This window comes from Phyllopteryx taeniolatus, chromosome 3, assembly GCF_024500385.1.
Source record: "Phyllopteryx taeniolatus isolate TA_2022b chromosome 3, UOR_Ptae_1.2, whole genome shotgun sequence".
Lineage (NCBI taxonomy): Eukaryota > Metazoa > Chordata > Actinopteri > Syngnathiformes > Syngnathidae > Phyllopteryx > Phyllopteryx taeniolatus.
Genome location: NC_084504.1, coordinates 1,884,737 through 1,908,067, shown reverse-complemented (window position 1 = coordinate 1,908,067; position 23,331 = coordinate 1,884,737). Strand labels below are relative to the sequence as shown.

Below are 23,331 nucleotides of genomic sequence, written 5' to 3'. Positions count from 1 at the left end.
GTGCCGCCATTGAGTCACCATAGAGACAATATTACCGCATATCTGAAATGCTAGAAAAGGTTGGTTTGGCAAAACTCAGGACTTAAATAGTTTGCCTTTGTAGTGTATTCAATTGAATATCGGTTGAAAAGAATTTGCAAATTAATTGAATTCTGTTTTATTCATGTTTTACACAATGTCCCAACTTCATTAGAATTGGGTTTGTATTTTTTCTGCTCAAATGACTTGCATAGCTGAATTCAGTGCAGCATATACACACGAACATAACCACAACACAATGACCACTTGGAAAATACAATTGCATCTAGTGCAAGAGCACACATATTCTGTCTTTTTAAAGGTAATAAACTGAGCTTTTTTTGAAAGCGGTATTAATTCCAGTGGAGAATCTTACAGCGTCATAATGAGAGTAGAGTCGAATATTTTGGTTACCTCAATTGGTCACATGAGAGAGTGACATACACTAGGAATGGCTCTCATTGAGACTGAACATTATTATCTTTCTAAAGGTGGAATATTTAATGAAGCTCGTGTATTGGATATCATGATATTGTTCAAGTGGTCATAATGTTGTCGCTGGTCAGTGTAAGTCTCTGGTCTAAATACTGTAATGTTCCCCTCACCCAATTTTCAATTCGGTGTTCCAAATATTCACAGAGTAATTTCATCTCTAGTAAGTCAGTTAATTAACCCAGTCTTCTTTTTGGCACATTCTGTTGTCATATTTGAATGTAATTTGCAAGTCTTCTTGTGAGGATTGATAATGAAGCACAGTGGGGGCTCCAAATACAGTAAATTCTCTTTAACGTGCTTGGCAGGTTGTGTGAATAAATAAAGAAGACTTGAAACCCTCTGGAGTGGCTCGTTCAGAGCATAAGTGGTACGGAAAATGGATGGATGGGATACATTTACTTTACATACTGGCAAGCCACTGATAGACCTTGTATATCTGTTGTGTGATCTAGACAAATGATTTCATAAGTAGGTTATCGTCTGTTTAAGCTTAAACTTCTTTAATTGCCCTATAAGGAGAACTACATCTAATGCACTGTCTAGATTCAATGTGAATTATCAAAACATATTTTGGAAAGCAAGTCATCAATTCATTAGTATTGCAACCTTGATACACAGAACGTTTGCGAAAGATTCATCCTTGAAGCTGACAAAGAAAAATAATGGATGGGGAGAATGCAACATCACTTGCACTATTTCACAGCTGCTTAATGTGATTTGACCCAACCAGCCTCTTACGGTTGCAGTCCTCGCTTTATTGTCTAGTGCACCTTCTGATCTCTGATGACCTGTCTGCCCTCATCCCTCAACTCTATCTGTCGTAGAGTTATGATAGATAGATGGCTTTTTTTTCTCTCAATGTGCTACAGATGCTTTTCTTTGGTGTGAGTGGAATTTATTCCGACAAACATACTGTTGCTTTTGAATCCTCATACCTAGTTAAAAATGACTGATACATAAAAGAAAATATATAGAAGCCTTCATTGCAATGCATTTCCCGTACCTCCAGCTTTTTTGCGTAGTAGTAAAGTACACTGAAAAAAAGCTATAAAAGTTAACATCCCTCTTTCGTTGTGTTCGTTCTTGGAATTGAACGTTTCAAATTTATCACAGCAGTTTCCCGAACAGTTTTCTTCAATGAGATGGAATAGATTTGTAAAACATTTGATTTTGATCTTTGCTGCAAAATCAAAAGAAAACAATGGGCTCTATTTTCGTAACTGGCGTAAATCCGTTGCGCCGTGTTTTGTAACTCCGCGCGGAGGCGGGTTAGGCCAGGGTGGTCCAAACAACTGCCCGGGCGCCATTTGTGGCATGCCGTCCATCTTTATATACAAAAAATAACATTTGACACAGCCCACAATACTATAGGGTGTGAGTGTAGAACAAGTGTGTTTGTGTATTATAATAATAATAATAATACTGTACATTGATTTTATTTAGTTTTATTAGATATGAAAATAAACTATTTATAACTAAAACAGTATCAACATTTCTCTTTACAATTACAATTACAGAAGCAAACATGTTTTCTTGTTGTCTCAAGGTCTGATTTGTGAACTTATCACAATGATTTATGATGATCCTCAAGTAAACATTGCTTCAAAAATTGTCAACTTCTTGCAGATTACCCTTGTCTTGGTTCTGAATATAGAGATCTGCTCGGGCTTCGCGTCACTCAAAAATCATGAAAAATCTAAAGCTATTTACTTAATCACCTTTCACAGATGTTATGTAGCTGTTTCTAAAAATAACCGATATAGAATTGCGTGATGGATTAGTTTCAGCGTGTTTCAAAAAAGTCAAAGAATGTCAGAGTAGCCATTTCTGTGTGTGGCCCTCGAAGGAAAATGTTTTCACAGGCCTGAACAGTGTTTGTCATTTCATGGACCAGTGCACGCACCCCAGTGCATTTAAAAGAGGGACATCTGCGCTGTTGTGGGCGTGATCATAGCCAACTTCAAGCCAATCAATTCCGACTTCAATTCAAGCAACTACAATTTCCAATCAATTCACTGTGCGGAAGAGGATGACGCGGAAGAGGACGATTTGTAATCAATCAGCAATCCATGCATTGTCACTGCTCTTGGCCGGTGTGGCAACAGACAACGTGAGCGGGTACTCTTAAAACTTAAATATGTCCACAGACCTCATGTGTGTATCTATCCCCACCCCGATCATTGGTGACGTCCACCGCCATAGCTGTGCCAGCCAGTCGGATAATTAAGTAATGATAATAATAAATATAGGAGTTATTAATCTTCTTATGGGCGGTACGGTGGACGACTGGTAAGCACAGCTGACTCTCAGTTCTGAGGGTTCAAATCTGGCCTCCCCTCTGTGGAGTTTGTATGTTCTCCCCGTGCCTGCATGGGTTTTCTCCGGGTACTTCGGTTTCTTCCCACATCCCAAAAACATGCAAGGTAGGATGATTGAAGACTCTAAATCATCCATAGGTGTGAATGTGAGTGTTAATGGTTGTTTGTCTATATGTGCCCTGCGATTGGCTGGCAATCAGTTCAGCGTGTACCCCGCCTCTCGCCCAGAGTCAGCTGAGATAGGTGCCAGCACACCCACAACCCTAGTTAGGATAAGTGGTACGGACAATGTATGGATGGATTGATGCATTCAATGCATTGATTACGACAATAATTCAGTGGGTTGGATGCCTGCTGTTTATATATTTATAAATGGAATCTTATATCCACCACACATCCGCAGACCTCAGAATGTGTCTGTCTGTGGTCCAATCAAATTCACCAAAGGTTATACAAGGTATCAGCAAGCCTAAGTTTAGACCGACTTTCTGCCACCAAATTGTTACATATCTCCAGGAGCACACCCTTGATGCGCCAAAACAACCAGCTTTACAAATACTTGCAGCGAGCCTTGCGCTTTCACAAAAATCAAGATACGCCAGTTTTTGCGCTCTGTCGTCTAAGAAAATAGACCTCATTCTGTCAGACTGTGACATGACTGAGAAAAGAGATACATCTCATTTACATTCAGGGACCACCAACAACCTATCAGAGCATCAGCCAGGGGAGCTTAAGAAACACTGCCTTTCTACTCAGAGGAAATAATCTTAAATGAAGGTCCATTATTCAGCACCACATCTCATGTCACTTCATGTCACCTTAAAGCCTGTCACATTCCAGTCAGTATACCACCTGTAGGAACCTCATCATTATGCCGTGAATGTATTCTATCTAGATTTCCCTTGAAAAAATGCCTTATTATCAGAACCTTGTTGTTTTGTAGAACAACAACAAATCTACACATACGTACGTACAAGTATGAGTGTCATAATCAATTGGAGAATGCCCAGTGGCGTTCTTTACGCACAGCCGTAACTGGGATCAGGAGCATATTGTATACCTTCATTCATCATTCGCACAAACATTATTGGAAATGTCAAGAGAAGTATAAACCAAAGATTTTTTTAAAGAAAAAACAAGAGCAACAACAACAACTCATAAACAACTGGGCAACATCGGTTTGCATCAATGGGTTAGGATCAGCCATCATTTTGTCACCTCATTAACTAAAAAGTAATGAAACTTCAAAAGAAGGTTTTTGAAAAATCTTGTATTGCACTCAGACACATCAGTGATGTAAGGGGCTCGATCCTACATCCAGCTGGGGTTGATCAGGTCCTTACCTGTTTCTGAGTAACAAAGGTTCACTGTGACTACCACCTCAGCCACCTTAAGGCCTTGCATGTTGCCTCAGTGATGTGTCAGATGATCTGCCTTTTGTGGGCACCTGTACTGCCCAAGAGGGTAGACTTTGCTAGGGGTCCAACCAGCGAACCCTCTGCTGCTGACTTTTTATGATAGGGGGACCATATTTGTTCACAGTTGATGTGATTGTGATGCTCTCTTGTAACTGGTGCTGCTAGCCCAAATTGACCATCAGCCTCAGGTCCTTAGCCATTGCTCCACCTTGGGCCGCTCTCCACCCGAAAGTTGGTGAAAGAAAGTCTGGGGTAGACTCCCTAATGTTTAGCAAGTCTTCCCTTGTGTAATTGAGTCGCGTAATGTCTCCAAAGACGAATGAAAAATACAAAAACATAGACAATACTAGAGAGCACATAACTGAGACGACAACACCTTGTTGTCTCATTTCTTAGTAAATGGTGGTTCTTCCTCCGCGCCTGCTTTCACTTCCTGTTGGACCACCTGATGTCTGGCATTTCCCCTGCAGCTATCCGTAGCTGGGAGGGTTAATGGACTCCCTAGGCCCACCTTTCCTGATGTTACTTGGCCTAGGAGCCTCCTGTGCTGAAGGTGGAACTCTGCTCTCTCTCTGCTCTCCACCGGACCTGGAACAGTCCACTTCGTGCCTGTTCTTACCCCAGCTCAATTTCAGCTCCCTACGCCTTGGTATCTGTTGACGGTCTCCGCTACAGTAACTCTCTAGTGCTGGCCTTCACGCTGCTAAATGGGAGCACACGCCTGTTCTTCTGTCCTGAGAGCACCATAATGCTTAGCATTCTGGCAAAACCAAGCCACCTGCAGATGTGCCGATTGATTTTTATTTCTAGGCCCTCCACTCTGGACATAGAATTGCCATACACTAGCAGTGGCCACAAAATTTGCAAGGTGATATGTTGGTAAAATCAAGGACTTGAACTTTCCCAGCAAGGTCGACTTGTTAACCGGTGTGAGTTGCCTCTCCAATTCTCATCCTGATATCATCCTGTATTTTAGGGAGCAATTAAACACCTTGTCCAAGCTTTTCATGGAATTCTATAAAATACTTGATATCTGTGTGCCTTCTAGGAAAAAGTAGAACGTGCCTGCCGCCTTTTCTTTCCTCAGTACTGAAGACTTGGATTTAGCTGGTTTGAAGCTCATTCGGGACCACGATCTTAGCTTCTCCAGGCCATCCAGCAGCCACCTACAGCTTGGTACAGATGTGGACATGGTCAGGTCATCCATAAACACCTGTATTGGTGGCTGATGTACTCCTGATTTGGTTAAGGGACCTTTGCACTGCCGTTTTTACCACAAATATTGTACCATAAATCAGACGCTAACGTTAAGAATTTGTTTGGAATTACTGCAAACTAAATGAAGAAGAGAACGGAGCAGAATATGTCTTTATGAGTCACACAATAGGGAAATTCAGGTTTTATATCAGCAACGTGGACAGTAGCAGCACACAAGAATAATGAAATCAAACAATCCAAAAATAGTTGTGCACATAGCCACAACATCAGGCAATGAGGCCCAGCAGAATGAGAAGCAGCAGTGTGTCTGGCAATTGTGCATGAGTGAAAAAATTGTATAATGCATATAAATGACAATATAAATTCATAAATATTGACTATATATGCAGAAATGAATAGGACAAGCAATAGAAAAATAGATGTATAGATAAATAGAAAATATACGTGTACTTAGTATTTACTATGCATTATGTAAAGTATACGCAAATGCGAATGTGAATAGTCAGTGGCATAGTTTATGACAACTGTACATGGATTAACATTACAGGTGCATATTTTGGTCCAGTTTGGTATTAAACCCTCGCTCTATCAAATTAAAAACTGACCCATACTTCCACAAATGCCCATGATATGGTCCACAGTTCACGTACTCTTCTCAAAACAATCAATATTTCTTATATTGATTATCGCTGTGGGCAAAAAGCTGCTGTATTACTGTACTTTGAGTGACACAGTGGTGCAGGTTATAAGCAAGCAACAGACCAGGAAAGCCACTGGGGAGTTTTCAGAAAGGTGGTTGTGGTACAAAGTAAATAAATACAAAAGGAATTCTAATTGCATTTCTGATAAGGTGTCATTAAAAAAAAATAAAAAATCTTTCAGTACAAAAAATATTAACTTGATCCCAGGAAAAGGGCTGTTGCTCAGTAGCTTGCATCGGTTAAGGGCTATATAGTCGTCGATAAAAAGGGAGTATTTATGAGAAGAATAAGCAGTTTTCAAAACAGTTTATCTCTTTGTGTGGCTGTTGAATTGTAATGGTCTTCATCCATTGAGACACAGCACAGGGTATTAAAATGACGTCTTTATTAATTATTGCTTGCATATTTTGGGAGTCTATGTAGCTTGTTTGTTTTGCTGTGTGCTCTTACATATTGCTAGTACTGTGCTCAGGTTGATGGTTGATTTGGTGTCACGGCAGTTTTTGTTGTTGTTGTTGTTGTTTTTCTGCTGTTTGGTAACTATTGTGGAGAGTTCCCACAACCCAAATTTAAAAGCCTTCAACAGAGGTGCAAAGTATTCCCAAGTACTATTCCCCCTTCCCTTTCCCGTGCTCATCCAAAGGGAGCAGCTTCCAGTGCTTCAATGCATGACATTATGGAACACCAAGCTATACATCATTGAATATAAAATACATTTGAAATATATTAAGAACATGATTTAGTATTTAAAGTATTGACTACTGTGCTAGTTAGTATTGCAAAAATACATATGTTTGCAGTAATTAATTACAACAAAAAATCCTGCATTTGCACTCCTCAAAAAATAAAAGTAGAGTAGTAAAGCCTTCACTATTTATGTTAGGTTTGTAACAGACAAATATTTAATGCCAAGCTAAAACAATGTCTCAATGGCAGGGGTGAAGGGTGAAACAACCACAACCTCGTAAAACTTTATTATATGGTAAAGGCATGTAGTATGTTCAAATCAACAGGCTGACACTGGAGTGGGGTGCAACATTTAGGTGAAACCCTGCACCCCATCTTCTCAGCTGATGGATGAAGTGTTTTGAGCGGTCCTAGCAGCAGTGCCCCACATATTCCCACTGGAGGTTCTCACTGCAGGTCGAAGGTGGCGGCAAGCCAGATTGGTTTTGTATGTGTTTAGTTGGTCTCTGACACTGTGGCTGTTTGTCACAGCACAGACACCCTGGTTAATATTGAAATATAAAAGCAAACAGACATTGAGCTGTGCCTGAGAAGGCAACCAGACATGGCAGAAATAGGTTCTGGATATATCCTGGACTGGTCACCAGTCAATCACAGGACAAAGAAAGAACCAGAAGACTCTTAAAAAGTACAAAACAACAGTGTGTCATTCATGAAAGGCAGTAATTTACCGGCTTCCAACATAGTATCAGAGGCAGAATGCAGCCAACTGCGACCACATTGTGAAGTTTAACACCTGTTCACACCCCATTGCGTTGAAAAACAATTGTCACACTGATGTTGCCAAACATTATCATTACCATTATGGGAGTATTTCAAACTCCCCTATTGCACAGCAAAACGGTTCCAGCACAGATGCATACAGATACACCATTCTGCAAGGCCATGCAGCTGAAAAAAGGTTTAAAAAAAAAGAAAAGACAAAAGAAACAAACAAATTATGTTAATGTGGTAACCCGCATCAGGTCTATGAAGGCAACCTTTGGACAAGGCGTCCATCTTCGGTGGATTCTTCCCAAAAGGCAAAGAAAGTGGCCAGTAAATACTAATAAGGGAAACAGCAATGACAACAAAAACATATACTTGCAAACCTCAAGCATTTTGGATCAGTTGTAATCACCAGCTTTCTTAATCCACCCATCAAGACATTATTTTTATCTGCAGCAGGGAAGCCCAGATTCTCGTCTCCTCAGCCAATTAGTCCAGCTCCTCCAGTGAGGATGCTGCAATCCCAGGCCAGCAAGAAGACATAGTCTCTTAAGCGTGTCTTTCCCGGCATCTCCTTCCGGTGATACGTGCCCGGAATACCTCACTAGGAGGTGTCCAGGAGGCATCCTAACCAGATGTCCAAGCCACATCCTCTGGTTCCTCTTGATGTGCAGGAGCAGCAGCTCTATTATAAGCCCCTGCCGGATGACCGAGCTTCTTTCCCTATCTCTGTATTTATTTATTTATTTATTTATTACCTATCCTGTTCAGCTGCATGGACTTGCAGAATGGTGGATCTGAATGCCTTTTGTGCTGGAATAGTTTTGCTGCGCAACAGGGGAGTTTGAAATACTCCCTCTGCTTATTTTGTATTTATTTTTTATTATTCTGATGTTGCGGCACGGTGGCGACTGGTTAGAGCATCAGCCTCACAGTTCTGAGGTGCGGGGTTCAATCCCCGGCCCCGCCTGTGTGGAGTTTGCATGTTCTCCCCGTGCCTGCGTGGGTTTTCTCCGGGCACTCCGGTTTCCTCCCACATCCCAAAAACATGCATTAATTAGAGACTCTAAATTGCCTGTAGGTGTGAATGGTTGTTGGTTCCTATGTGCCCTGCGATTGGCTGGCAACCAGTTCAGGGTGTACCCCGCCTCCTGCCCGATGACAGCTGGGATAGGCTCCAGCACGCCCGCGAATTGCTGTACATCTGTACATTGCTGTACAGTGACACATCGCTCACAAGCTTTAACTGTAGCCTCTGTGTGGGAGGGTAATGAAATAGTGCAAAGACAATCAATAGTAATTTAAACTATTACTACAGCTATCACATCTGGGTTTGTTCTTGTTGATTTTTTTGTGTTATTTTTGCTGCTATTATTTTAAATTGCTGTAATATTATTCAAAAAATTTCCATTCAGAAGAATTGTAACTGAAAGGCAGTGGACCACTCAAGTCCCAAATAACTGCCTGACGGAAAAATAAATACATCATGAAAATGTATACAAATAGACGACCCTAGTGAGGAGAAGCGGCTCAGAAAATGGATGGATGGATGGATATTCTGATGTTTATTGAAAATGCAGCCAGACAGAAAAGGGTTTCATGGAACAGATAGAGGGACAGACGGGACAAGGGGAATTGGGGTGCGAACCACAGCTGAGCTGAGACTGTCTAGATATTTGACCACAAGTAACATTACAACAGTCAAAGCATGTACTTATTTGTGGATGGGGGGTGGAACCCGGTGAGGACATGCAATAACTAACCAAGAGAACAAGATGAGAGAGGACAGAAAAGGGCAGGACAGGACAGGACAGGATGTGGGAAATGAGCAAGGCAGTGCAACTGACGAGTGGCGCGGTGGGATTCTTTTTTAGTGTCTAAACACCTGTAAGAACCTGGCCAAGAGAAATGTGAAAACCCACCGCCCACACTATTACTATGATTACCAGGTCCCCAAGTGCCAACCATTAACCCTGTACCATGATTGTGGGTGGTGAGGTGTGGTGCATTAAAATTGAGGAGGCTGATGGGGGTGATTAATACCTTATCTCTATGGGAGAGCCGGGACAACTGAGGGAGGAATCAATGGTTGCTTGTATCCGCCGCCATCTTGTTCTTTTGGCCACAGCCCCACAGCTCGTGACCATTGGTGAGGGTGGGAAAGTAGATGGATGGGTCACGCAGTTCCTTCATCACCATGAAAGAGAGATGTAGAGTTTGCATCACTTGAGATGCTATCTGTTTATCTCACACTCCATATCTCACTCGGAAACGATACCCCAAGATACTTGAACTACTCCACTTAGGACAGGATATCATTCACCACCTCACGAAGTCACTCCATCCTTTTTCATGGTCTCAGATTTGAAGGTGCTGATTTTCCTCAGAATCGATTTTATTGCCATTGTCAGTGAAAGGTACATTCACAACCAATTTTTTTGGTATGATGGTACAACATTACACCCAGCTATAAACTGCTTCATAGAGAGTAGAGCATCACACCTTGATGAAGCCAACAGAACCACACCATATCAGAGACCTCGGCTGTGGCTAGAAATTCTTTCCATAAAGGTTAGGAATAGAATTGGTGACAAAGGTCAGCCTTGGTGGAGTCCAACCCTCACTGAAATCAAATCCAATTTACTGCCGGCAATGTAGACCCTGACACTGGTCGTACACGGACCTAACAGCCTAGGTGGTCCAGTAACCCATACTTCCGGAGCACACCCCACAGTGCCCCCAGGGCAATGCTAGCACAGGAATGGAAGGGAATCCAATCCCCCTGGTTGTGATTCCCACACCCAACATGAGCCCGAGTACATCTATTCAGAGCCTCTCCACCTCATACACTAGCTCAGAACCCTTCACTGCCAGAGATGACGTTCCACGTCCCTAGAGTTAGCTACTGTACCTGCCCTTTGGCTCTCGCCCAACTCACAATGCACCCAATCCCCTTGGCCCCTCCCACAGGTGGTGAGTCCATGGGAAGGGGGACCCAGGTTGCCTCTTCGGGCTGTTCCTGGCTGGGTTTCACTAGGCGATCACCATCAAAGTTCACCTCCAGGCCTGGCTCTACTATATTGATTTTTCCAAATCATGCATGGTAGTTTGATTGAAGAGTGCGAATGCTTGTTTGTTTATATGTGCTCTGGGATTGGCTGGCGACCAGTTCAGGATGCACCCCGCCTCTCGCCCGAACATAGCTTGGCGAGGCTCCAGCACGCCCATGACCCTAGTGAGGATAAGTGGTACAAAAAATGGATGGATGGATCATAGGTTCTGAGATGTGTTTTTTTAGTCCCTCACAGGTCCCCCTCGACCACGATAATGTGACGGCTCTAGGAGGGGTCTTTCTTAATCTGATAAAGACAAAGTGTATAGTGGGGATGGGGCGCTGCTGACCTCGACTCAGGACGTTGTTAGTCTGCTTTTTGCAGATGATGTGGTTCTGTTGGCTTCATCAAGCCGTGACTGCCAACTCTCACTGGAGCAGTTCGCAGCCGAGTGTGAACCGGCTGGGATGAGAATCAGCACCTCGAAATCTGAGACCGTGGTCCTTGGTCGGAAAAGGGTGGCGTGCCCTCTCCAGGTCGGGGATGAGATCCTGCCCTAAGTGGAGGAGTTCAAATATCTTGGGGTCTTGTTCACGAGCGAGGGAAGAATGGAACGGGAGCTCGACAGGCAGATCGGTGCAGTGTCTGCAGTGATGCGGACCTTGTATCGGTCTGTTGTGGTAAAGAAGGAGCTAAGCCGAAAGGCGAAGCTCTCAATTTCCCGGTCGATCTATGTTCCTACCCTCACCTATGGTCACGAGCTGTGAGTCGTGACCGAAAGAACAAGATCCCGGATACAAGCGGCCGAAAAATGAGTTTCCTCCGCAGGGTGTCCGGGATCTCCCTTAGAGATAGGGTGAGAAGCTCGGTCATCCGGGAGGATCTCAGAGTAGAGTCGCTGCTCCTCCACATCGAGAGGAGCCAGATGAGGTGGCTGGGGCATCTGATTCGGATGCCTCCCGGACGCCTCCCTGGTGAGGTGTTCTGGGCATATCCCACCAGGAGGAGACCCCGGGGACGACCCAGGACACGCTGGAGAGACTACGTCCTTTGGCTGGCCTGGGAATGCCTCGGGATCCCCCCGGAAGAGCTGGATGAAGTGGCTGGGGAGAGGGAAGTCTGGGCGTCCTGCTAAAGCTACTGCTCCCGCGACCCGACCCGGATAAGTGGTAGAAAACGGATGTATGGCTGGATAAAGAAAAATGTCTCAAACTGGTTGATTTACTTGAGTGTTTTCTGGAACATGTATTGATTTGACCACTGACCAACACCACCTCAGCCATCTTGCGTCAATAGGATTTTAGGTTGGTATTGCAACATTTGGCTAGTCGCCACAGGAGTCGGCACAGTGAGTCACTCGCATGATTACATTGGCACGGTTTTTACGTAAAATACCCTTCCTGACACAACCCACCCATTTTTTTAATCGGGCCTTGGGACCCACTGTGGCTGGATGTTGAGGCCCTTGCTGACAATTAAACCTGGGACCTCTATGAAAGGCAGCCACAGTGCAGTCAGATCTGGGGTAATTATCACTATTCACGGGTCACGGTTACATGCACTTTTTTTTTATTTTAACTACCTCCCCAATCAGAGCTCACGGTTGCCATAGAGAAACATGCAATCAGCTGGCATTCCTCTCCCTTTCACCATCCGTCAGCTCTGTCCCTTCCTCCACCCCGTCAACAGTATGAGTCCGTTGTTGTCAGATAGTGACAGAGCATGTGCTGTGTGGTAGGAGGATCTCAGCTGTTCACCCTGAAGAACTCATCTCCCTTCCCGTTCCGGTTTTAGGTGAGCCTCAGACCTCCCTTTCCTTTTGGCTGACATTACCCAAACTAAGCTCATTTGTCCCCCTCAATAGACCCATGATCTGCCTTTTGTTTGGGCCCCAACCTTCCATTCACGTCCTCTACAAGAGCAGGACAAAGGAGCAAAAGACACAGGCCTGAACCCTTTGCCCAGACAGACTGTGGTAAAGCGACCGTAAAGAGATGCTGGGCTTGAATGGAACTGCACAGTGACACATCGCTCACAAGCTTTAACTGTAGCCTCTGTGTGGGAGGGTAATGAAATAGTGCAAAGACAATCAATAGTAATTTAAACTATTACTACAGCTATCACATCTGGGTTTGTTCTTGTTGATTTTTTTGTGTTATTTTTGCTGCTATTATTTTAAATTGCTGTAATATTATTCAAAAAATTTCCATTCAGAAGAATTGTAACTGAAAGGCAGTGGACCACTCAAGTCCCAAATAACTGCCTGACGGAAAAATAAATACATCATAAAAATGTATACAAATAGACTGGACTCCCTTGAGTTATTCTTTGTACCCCCCATGCTTGTGAAAGACAAATTTTCAAAAGGTGTCAATGTAAGTGCGATCAGTTGTCTGTTCATATCTGCCATGCAATTGGCTGGTGACCACTCCAGGTTGTAACCTGCCTCTCGCCCCAATGTCAACTGGCACACAAGCCTAATGAGGACAAGCGTGATAGAAAATAGATGGATGCATAGGGAGCGCAGTGGCGTAGTGAGCATATCTGGCTCGCAGTCGGAAGGTTCTGGGTTTAAATTTCCCTCCTGTGTGCAGTTTGTTTGTGTCGATCTTCTGCAGGTACTTCAGCTTCCTCCCACATTCTATAACATGTTCCTGAGTCTAAATTGTCCATAGGTGTTAAAGAGAATTGTTATTTGTCAATATGTGCCTTGCGACTTACAGGTGATCAGTCCAAAGTGTATTCCAATTTTCACATAAAAGTTAGAGGATATGTGGTAGAAAATTCATATATACTGTATATAAAACCGGTATACACTTTTGTCACAGACAGGTGACAGTTATTACTGCAAATACCAGAAATTTAAATCTCTCTTTTCTTGATTATCACTTTATCTGTGTACATTTAACTGTTAATAATGGGAAATGGAAGGGTAAATGGACTGCACTTATATTGCTCTTTATCTACACCATCACCGTGCCCTCACATTCACCCACTCACACACACATTCATACACCAATGGGCAGCTGCTGCCATGCAAGGCACTGCCAGGCCCAATGGGAGCAAATTAGGGTTCGGTGTCTTGCCCAAGGACACTTGGGCATGGGATTCAAACAATTGACACTTCGGCCACTGGACGACCCGCTCTATCTACTGAGCCACAGCCGCCCAACGAAATAATGTTTCAGACGATAGTCATACTTTGTCGCAAACAAAATCAAGAGTAGTCGGTAGCGAAGCAGCCAAATGTGAAAAACACAACATGATAAAACAGCAGCGTAAGAGCTAACGATGCACTATCATGCTAAATTGATCATTTTTCAAACAAATAAATGAGGAGTTATTAATCCTTTTGTGGGCGTTACGGCAAACGACTGGTTAGCACAGCTGCCTCACAGTTCTGAGGACTTGGGTTCAAATCCGGCCTCCTCCGGTTTCCTCCCACATTCCAAACACATGCATGGCAAGTTGATTGAAGACTCGAAACTGCCCGAAGGTGTGAATGTGATTACGACTGTGTTTTGGTTTTGTTTTATATGTGCCCTGCAATTGTCTGGCGACTAATTGAGGGTGTACCCTGCCTCTCGCCTAGAGTTAGCTGGGATTGGCACCAGCACGCCCGTGATAGGTGGATGGATAATCTTGTCTTTTTGAGGTTTTTCTCCAGTCAAAAAAGATATGATAGATTTAAGAATCTTAAACTGTCCATGGTATAAATGAGTGTGAAGGTTTCTCCCTCTATACATGTCAGTCCTGTGACTGATGGCCACTTTTTCCCCCAAGGTCAGCTGGAATTGAATGAAATTGAAAAAAGGAAAATGACATTGGTTTACTAATTTGGAGGCTATCACAGCTCCAGTTTCCCAGATACCATCAAATATGCTCACCAGGAGCAATGATCAGCATTGTGGATGGCATCCGCACAATGTGACTGAATGCTGAGTAAGTTTCTTTTCATTTCATTATGTCGCCTATGACCATCTTGCAGAAGAAGTGAAAAAGCCCAGTGTTTTAAAGCTTGAAATCGGAAAAATAAGAGCGGTAAAGAGATGCATTTTATGTTCATTATTAGTTTAAGTCTGTTGCATTTGAATCTGTGGCATTTTGAAGCAGCTATTAGGCACTGTTAAATGAGCAACATGATTATAATATAACAAAAGAGGAATTCTTTTTTTTTTTATTTTTGCTTACGATTTTTTTGGGTATTTTGGTTGTGAATTGTCTCTTTTTTATTAACTGCCAAGTGCAAAAGATGTCAAATAATATGATGAATGAGTTTGACATTTTGAGAATATGTTTTTTCACCTGCAGACAGCAGGTAGTTGTGTGTTAGCCTTGTGTGAGTTGTTGAAGAAATCTAATACAGGACTTTAAATTTCCCTCTGCAGTGGCAACTTGGTTCCGATGGTGAAATATCAACTCTGGATCCATGTTGTCAGATTGATTCCTCCAGCTTATACTGTACCTTTTTATGGTTTGTGGCAGAAATGACATCCTATTTAAACCATCAGCTATCTTAATGAAGCTCAGACTTTATAGGCTTGTTGGAATGTTCTGAACTCACTGACATTTTAATCTACAAAGCAAGAAAGGCTGGCATATATAGTGTTGTATCTGTCTCCACCTGTTTGATGCCGAATGTGAGCTGGGGTTCAGCTAGGAGACAACGGGTGGGATCTGCCATAAGGTTCTATAGGGGCTGCTCAGCAAAGCTTAAAATAGAAGAGATAAGCACCAAGTCTCCGGAGGCGCTGGGGACATATTATTACAAAACAAAACTGTTATGTGCTGATATGTGTTCCACGGAGAAATGAGGCTTGTGGAATGGCAAGAGGAAGGTAGAGGTTTAAAATGTGATTAGGTTTTATACCCGTTATCTGATAAAAAAAAAAAAAAAAAAAAAAAGATGTCAACTCCTGGAAAATTGTGTTGGTATGAGAGTGAACACACACAGCAACAAATAAATAACATCCTTCTTTGTTAGTTTTATTTCCATTATACGCAATGAAAGAAAAGTATTGTCAGAGATAATTTGCTAAGCGTACAGTATATATAGTACACTCACTTCGCTGTACTGTATAGTCAAGACTTTCCACGGGAAATTAAAGCACAAGATTGAGTAATGCAATGTAATATTTGACATAATTGGGGGAGTTGGCCATTGTTTTTAGTCCCTTTTTGTCAATACGATCAGGGAATAAATGGGGCTGTGTCTGGCCCCATCTTGTACCCTAATTTGATGTACTAGAAACTGCCACACCCAAGGAAAAACAACCAATCACAGATAGAAGGTGTGACTTACAAGGTGTCAATCATTAGTCTCACACTCGTGGGCATACCGCCAGAGCCTCGCACTGACTTGTTACCTTGTTACTCCAAATAGCACCTTTTTTGTAACGGAATGTTACTATAACTTTAAATGTTATTGGTTTGATTATTTTTTAAACGTATTTATTTTATTTTTTTTAGGAGGGGGGAACGCAATAGATGACTGATTTTCTTTTCACAGATCATATTTCTCATGTACTGCTGTCAATTCATAACATGACACCGATGATACTGAAATGATACTGTTTTATCAAATATGACAGAAGATAATTTTGGAGGGAAATAGCTAACTTTGCCTTTAAGTTACTATATAAAGGCGTTGAAAAATGTCTTATTCCCCTCACCATTGTTTTTACTTTGGTCAAAAGGATTAAAAACAAATACAATGCAACGGGCTTTAGAGAAGCATTTACAACATTGTGCACAGATTTTTTTTCACTCAGTAAAGCGAGAATGTACGATAAGATTAAAACATATTCTCTGAATCATAGCAGGTTTAATCTTATTTGACATACTGAACAAAAGTTGTATTAGCATATTTTTCTCTCATCTACTTGCATCTTCATCTATTTTATTGTCTGGATTTTGGCATCTGGAATCATAATTTGCTCAGCAAAAAAGTTTACCTGCCACATCAGTCAAACACCAATTTACCAGACACAGGGTGTGTATACTGTATGTGCGTGACAGTATACAGTAGAACAAATGTATAACTTATGAAAGCTCTTTGTTAGTTGGATCATCAAAGAAGTCATAGGATTCGAAGACGAACAGTGACAAAAAAAAAAAAAAGTGTTACCCACCACATCATCTAAATTCTTGGGTGTCCCTTGGGTCAGTGTGACATTGCTTTCTCCAGTTTACTTTTTTGGGGAGGTCAGCGGGGGTCATTTCACCCAGTAGGTCCAAGCTCTGACATTCCAATGAGTGCGAGGAATGACACATAATTTTTTTTATTGGGTTTAATCTAGTTGTTGATATCCTGTCGACACAAGCTTTCATTTCAAAATGTTAGATATGTCTCATAACTTCAGAAATCATTTTTTTTAATCAACATTTGACTACTTCCGCATACATTCAGCTGCAATGTTGAAAACTGAGCGTTATATTGTAATATCCATCCATCCATCGATCCGATTTCTATATCGCTTGTCCTCGTGAGTGAACCTATCCCAGCTGACATTGAGCACGAGGCGACGTACACCCTGGACTGGTAGCCAGCCATTTGCACCGCATATGAAGACAAACAAACAGTCACACTTATATTCACATATATGGACAATCAAGTCTTAAATTTATGCTTTTTGAATGAGGGAGGAAATCAAAATATCCGAAGAAAGCCCACAAATGTATGGTGAGAACATGCAAACTGCACTCAGGAAGGCTGAAACCATAATTCAAACCCAAACATCACAACTGTGAGGCAGACGTGATAAACACAATACAACTGAGCTGCCTGCAGGTCAAATGTCCCCATTTTCAACTGATTGTCTTTAAATGACATTCTCTTTGTCTGAGAAAGAACGCTACTGAATTTGAGTGATATACTAGCCAAGGTCACTGCGGTAGTTGTGGTCAAAGGTCATATCACTACACATTTCTCTTCTGGCTGGAAATTTCTTCCAATTTATGGGCCATTTTCATTTAATTTGATCAATAACAGTAAAGACGCTTGTACAAAAAAATATATATATATATATTTTAATTTACAGAATTTTGATGTCGCCTTGGTTTAATATGGGTAAATGCCTCCCATGCTGAAACAGCCACGCTTAAAGTCCTATTTTCAAAACGTTATTGATGATTTTGAATTTTAGGCATTCATAGTAATGGCAATCCTTACTGACAAAGCAAAGCAAATGGTGGTGGCCTAATATAATACACTTCTTTTTATAACAGTAAAGACAAAAGTGCATAACGGTAAAGACAAACAGCTTCATAAAAGTCGTGTGAGTTGCACAACTTACGTGTTGACCTTCAAACTCCGCGGATACAAGTGCATGAATAATGCTAACTACTCATTAAACTCATTACACTCTTCCCTTTATACAATCGTAATTACGGTAAAGACAGTTCTGACACGTTCACAAATTCATACATATTTATTCATAGGTCAGAAATAAAGAATACAATTTATTTTTTGTTTGCTATTATGTGAATGAAAAAGGGCTGTCTCAACATGGCACTTCAGCTCACAGATCCTTCTGGTGCATTGCAAAAACATATTGAGGCTCTCTCCAGTGTCGTTAATGGTAAAGAAAGCTTCAGTGACAAAGAAGGAGCATTTGTAAAAGAACCCAAAAAAAAAAAAAGCAACTCTGAAGACACTAGGGTGCATTTGTGTTAGTTTTCAAGGAAAATGTATATTAAACAATAGGAAAAAAAATCCTATATATTCAAAAATATAATTGGCATCGTCAGAAAACATGAAACTTCATTTTGGACAAGACATTTTTGGCATTAAAAGTTTGAAAAATATTCCTTTAAAATATTGATTTTCCTGGAAACATGTATGATCTTGTGATGGGATAACAACTACCAATAATAAAAATTCTAAAGAAAATTCAGTGGGCCATGTCTTTGCCGTTATTGATCAAATTATATGAAAATGACCCTTATATTAACCAAGGATAGCTAGGATGTAAGTCAGGATTTATTCTGGCATTAAAGAGTCCTCCTTATTCATGGGAAACAGAAGTGGTCAGTGCTTTGATTGGTACACTTGTTTATGTGTACTTGTATATTAGACCAAACAGATTTAGAGCTGTACCCATGTATACTATCCGAGCATACAGGACGGAAGCAGTTGGGCTGCTAGCCAACTGTAACAACGTGCAAGGTGAGAGGAGCACAGATATAGGGCCAGAGGTCAAAGACCAGGACACAGATCCAAGGTATTGACGTTGTGTTGAGGAAATTTACAGGTCACTTATACAAATGGCTGCAGCAGTTGTGACAGCGTGTGTGGTCCTATAACATAACCCTACCTCGTATGCACCAACAGAGGTTCCTTTCGTGCGTTCAAATATGAACAAAGAGCTAAAAAGATGTCATTATCATTTTATGTGCCGTGTAAAATCTATTACCATTTACACATGTAGAATATTAGGCATTTAGCATTTTCTTCAATCCATGAGAGTTGAAGGCACTGTCTTTTGTGACAAGAACAAAGCTGTTGTCACGTTTGTCAAAAATGGAAAGGCCATTATCAACTTGCAAGGCTCTCCCCTCCCCACCAAAATGCCCTCAAGTCTTATGAATATGAGCTATCCTAGTAGTTTTTATTTTTTTTGTAAGACACTGCTTCGTTTTGTGCATTAAAATCTGTCAATCAGATATGTAATTGAAATGTTTTTTAAAGCATGCTATTGAACATGGAATCACGTTTGAAAATTTTATAATTATGTATATTACTAAAAACTACCTAAAGCTTTTACCCAATTTTTTAAATAAATTACCCAACCTTTCATTATTCGCTTCCACATTAAATGAGACCCACTATTTTATTAAAAAGTCAACAAAGCTCTGCTTTGAATATCACACTCAGAGAGAATAATTTGTTTCATTTTTGTAGACGTAATTTGGAGTGATGTCGAACTGTGCTACAACATAATGAGACTGACATTTTCCCCCCTTGATGTAAATCCATCCATCTATTTTGTTATACTACTTGTTAAGGGTCCAGGGTAACTCTGGGCAAAAGACTAGACTGGACTGGTCGCCAGTCAATCACAGAGCACAAATAGAGACATATACATCTGGGTAGAATGCCCCCTGGACACCTCCCTGGTGAGGTGTCCAGGTGTTTTTTTTTTTAAATGCTCTTTATCAACTCCTAGACAGGGACTGTTAATAGTTTGAAGTTTGGATTTTTATTGAAGGACATTCTTTTTTTTTTTGGGTTGTTTTGTTGTTAGCCTTTGAAAAAAGATTTACATCAAAAAGAAAGGTAGTTGGAGATAGATAAATAGAAGATGGAGAGACAGAAGAATTCATAGTTATCCATTTAAATACAAAACAACAAACAAATACCATTGTTGTCTTTTATCGCAAATTTGATTTCTCGCATACATTTCTATGTTTCATCTTTCTCTACTCTAGAAACACATTTTTATGGAAGCAACATATCTTGACAAAGTGACTTTATGGCCTAACATTGGCCAGTAAATAACACCAACAACAACCATCACAAAACACAACCAAACATTTGTTAGCAAACACACACAAAAGAAAATATCTCAAACGGAATAGAATAGAAAATAACTTTATTGTCACTGTCACATAATTGCATTTTGTGACGGTTGTCATTTTGGCACTGGGCTTTTATTTTTGGGATTTTGTGTGCCATTGTAGAAGAAAAGGCGTCTGGTTATTTACAACGTTGACCAGACCTGTGTGTTTAGTAAACCCGATGTTGGACGAGATAATTTAAACACTACGCTAATGGCTTCATGACAATGAAATACTGCATTACATGAGTGATTATAAGCTACAGCTTAACTACATGGAAAGCGAACGTCACAGCTCAGAAGCAACATTACAAGCCAGGCTACATTAGCTGCGTAGCTTCTGAATGTGACTTAGCTGTAGACTTTACACCGATTTGATCAGGCTGATCGGTATCGGCTGATATTTAGCATTTTATGCTGATCGGCTTTAATGTCATAATTCGCCGATCCGATCGATGACGTCATCAAAAGACATTTACTCCATGATTAGAATACACGATCTGACTAGACCGGTGATTTCCAACCTTTATGGAGGCAAGAAACATATTTTACAATTGAAAAATCTCACGGCACACCAGCAAACAAAAATGTCACAAAAAGTGGATACATTAATTACTGTATTTACTTCCTGCCATCTAATAGAAGACCATTCATTTGTTCTGTCTGTCACTATGCCTCACTGGCATAAATAGAGGAACAAAGATACATTATTTATTGTAAATGTAATTTTTTAAGCAATTACGTACACAAGTATATACAGTAAATAAACAGGTCATTCCTCCATCTTGTGATCGGATCGGTTATCGATCGGCCCCAAAAATCTTAGCTGTCTAATAATTTGTTCTAATCGTTGCTAAAATGCAGTACATTGTAGTGAAGTCAGTTTAATGTAACTCTGGCACGGTAGTCTGACGGCAGACTAGCGATGTGCGAGCTCGTCTTTACGAGACGTTTACCAACGATTCCCAAAACATGAATGATATTTTTGGAGATAAAACATGACTGCCATTAGTTATGAATATCAATAAATATGCTCACTTACATTTCTGTATTTCCTTGTCCGTTCCCCCATCTTGTAAGCAAGCTCTTTGCCCGTCAGCGGGGGCAGAGTACCATACCCCTCGGTTCCAAAAAAATCCCTATGCGCTTTAGCGCTTTAGCTTCAGGACACTAACTGATGGCTGCACATTCTCCTTTGGTTCATGGTTATATCAATCACAACGAGTTGAAGTAGCAAAGTAGCCCCAGACCACCACACTCCCACCACTATATTTGACTGTTGGTATGATATTCTTTTTCTGAAATGCTGTGTTATATTTACACCAGATGTAATGAGACACACACCTTCCAAAAAGGTTAAACTGTTTTCTCGTCAGTCCATAGAATATGCTCCCAAAATAATTCAATCATCATCAATCATCATTCCGATGTTTTATTGCAAAAGTAAGATGAGCCTTTATGTTCTTTTTGGTCAGCAGTGGTTTTTGCCTTGGAGCTCTGCTATGGATGCCATTTTTGATCAGTCGCTTCCTTTTCGTTTAGCCATAAAAAAAAAAAAACGACCTTAACTAAGGCAAGGGATAGCTGCAGTTCTTTAGACGTTGTCCTGGGTTCCTTTGTGACCTCGTGGATGAGTCATCACTGTACTCTTGGGATCATTTCCGTCAGCTGGTCACTCCTCGGAAGGTTAACCACTGTTCCATGTTTTCTCCATTTGTGGATAATGACTCTCACCTTGGTTCGCTCGACTCCTAAAGCTTTAGAAAGGGCTTTTGTAACGCTTTCCAGACTGATCGATAGCAATTAATTTTTTTTTCATCTGTTGTTGAATTTCTTTGGACTGGGGCATTTGCAGTTTTTTTAGATCTTTTGTCTGATTTCATTTGTCAGACAGGTTCTATTTAAGTGATTTCTTGATTGAACAGGCCTGAAGGTAATCAGGCTTGGGTGTGGCCAGTAAAAATCAAGTCAGCGTTCTGAAACATGTAATTAGCGATAGTTAATTCATGATTTAACAAGGGGGGCAATTACTTATTCACCCGGGATCACGAAGCTTTGAATAGTTTTTTTCCCCCCCTCAATGAATAAACTCACCATTTAAAAACTGCCTTTTGTCTTAACTTGGGTTATCCTTATATGGTATTTACTGTACATTTGATTGATGATCTTAAACATTAAAGTGGGAAAACTGCAAACAAATATGAATTTGTGAAGGGGGCAAATACTTTTCACAGCACTGTATCTACGCTATATATGAGGACAGATATACCCAAGGTACAGTATACTCCATGTAAATATGATAAAAACTGCAGGAAAAAAACCCAAATAATTTTCCCTATTTCCTTTATCTCAATTCTACTGCAGCCCCGCATACTTTCTGTGATCGAAATTATGAAAGCCTAATAGACTCTTTCCATCCATGTTTAACTTAACACAGTGACTGGCTTCTTGCGGATGCCTGCTTCCACTTGCACTCCTATACTCAGTGCTCATCACTATCATCATACATCTCATCCCTCTGCTATTGTCTCATTAAAATATCAGAAAGGCAGGGGCTCCAGGAGGAGAATTTGGTCTGGGTCGTCGTCCAAGTGACCCTCTCTGAGGACTTAACCCATTCCGTCCCCCCTCTCTGCTACATAATGGATGAAGGACAGACATTGAAAGGGAGGAGGTGTATAGTAGCAGGGCCCTTATTACTTTGTGATTCATTTTTAATGAGGTAAACAGGTCTTTGCAGGTCACCCACTAGCTCACACACACCCATGGCTGATGGTGTGTTTTCACCAGCGCCTTATTACTGCCCACTTTGACATCCTCTATGGCTACAGGGGCTCCATAGCATAATTGGGTCGCACTGTCATTGAGAGATCGTGTCTCACTTCTCACAGTCTCTATGCTCCAGGTTAGACGCCACCAATTATACAGAGGCAAGAAAGCCTTATTTTAGCCGCTGCAGTCAACTTTTGACAGTTTTCCTCAGTCGGTCGATTAACTTTGAGTAAAAAACTGTGAATCCAACATTACAATTTAGTTGTATGTAGTTCTGTGATTGATTTTGTTCTCGTAAAGGTTACTTGTTTTCTAAAACAGTGGAA

The 23,331-nt window shown here is 41.1% G+C and overlaps 1 protein-coding gene across 4 annotated transcripts in view; it reads left to right on the top strand.

The window, feature by feature from the left end:
• Positions 1-23,331, top strand: part of tncb (tenascin Cb) — a 129,346-nt gene that overhangs the window by 35,805 nt on the left and 70,210 nt on the right. The gene's annotated exons all lie outside the window — the stretch shown is intronic.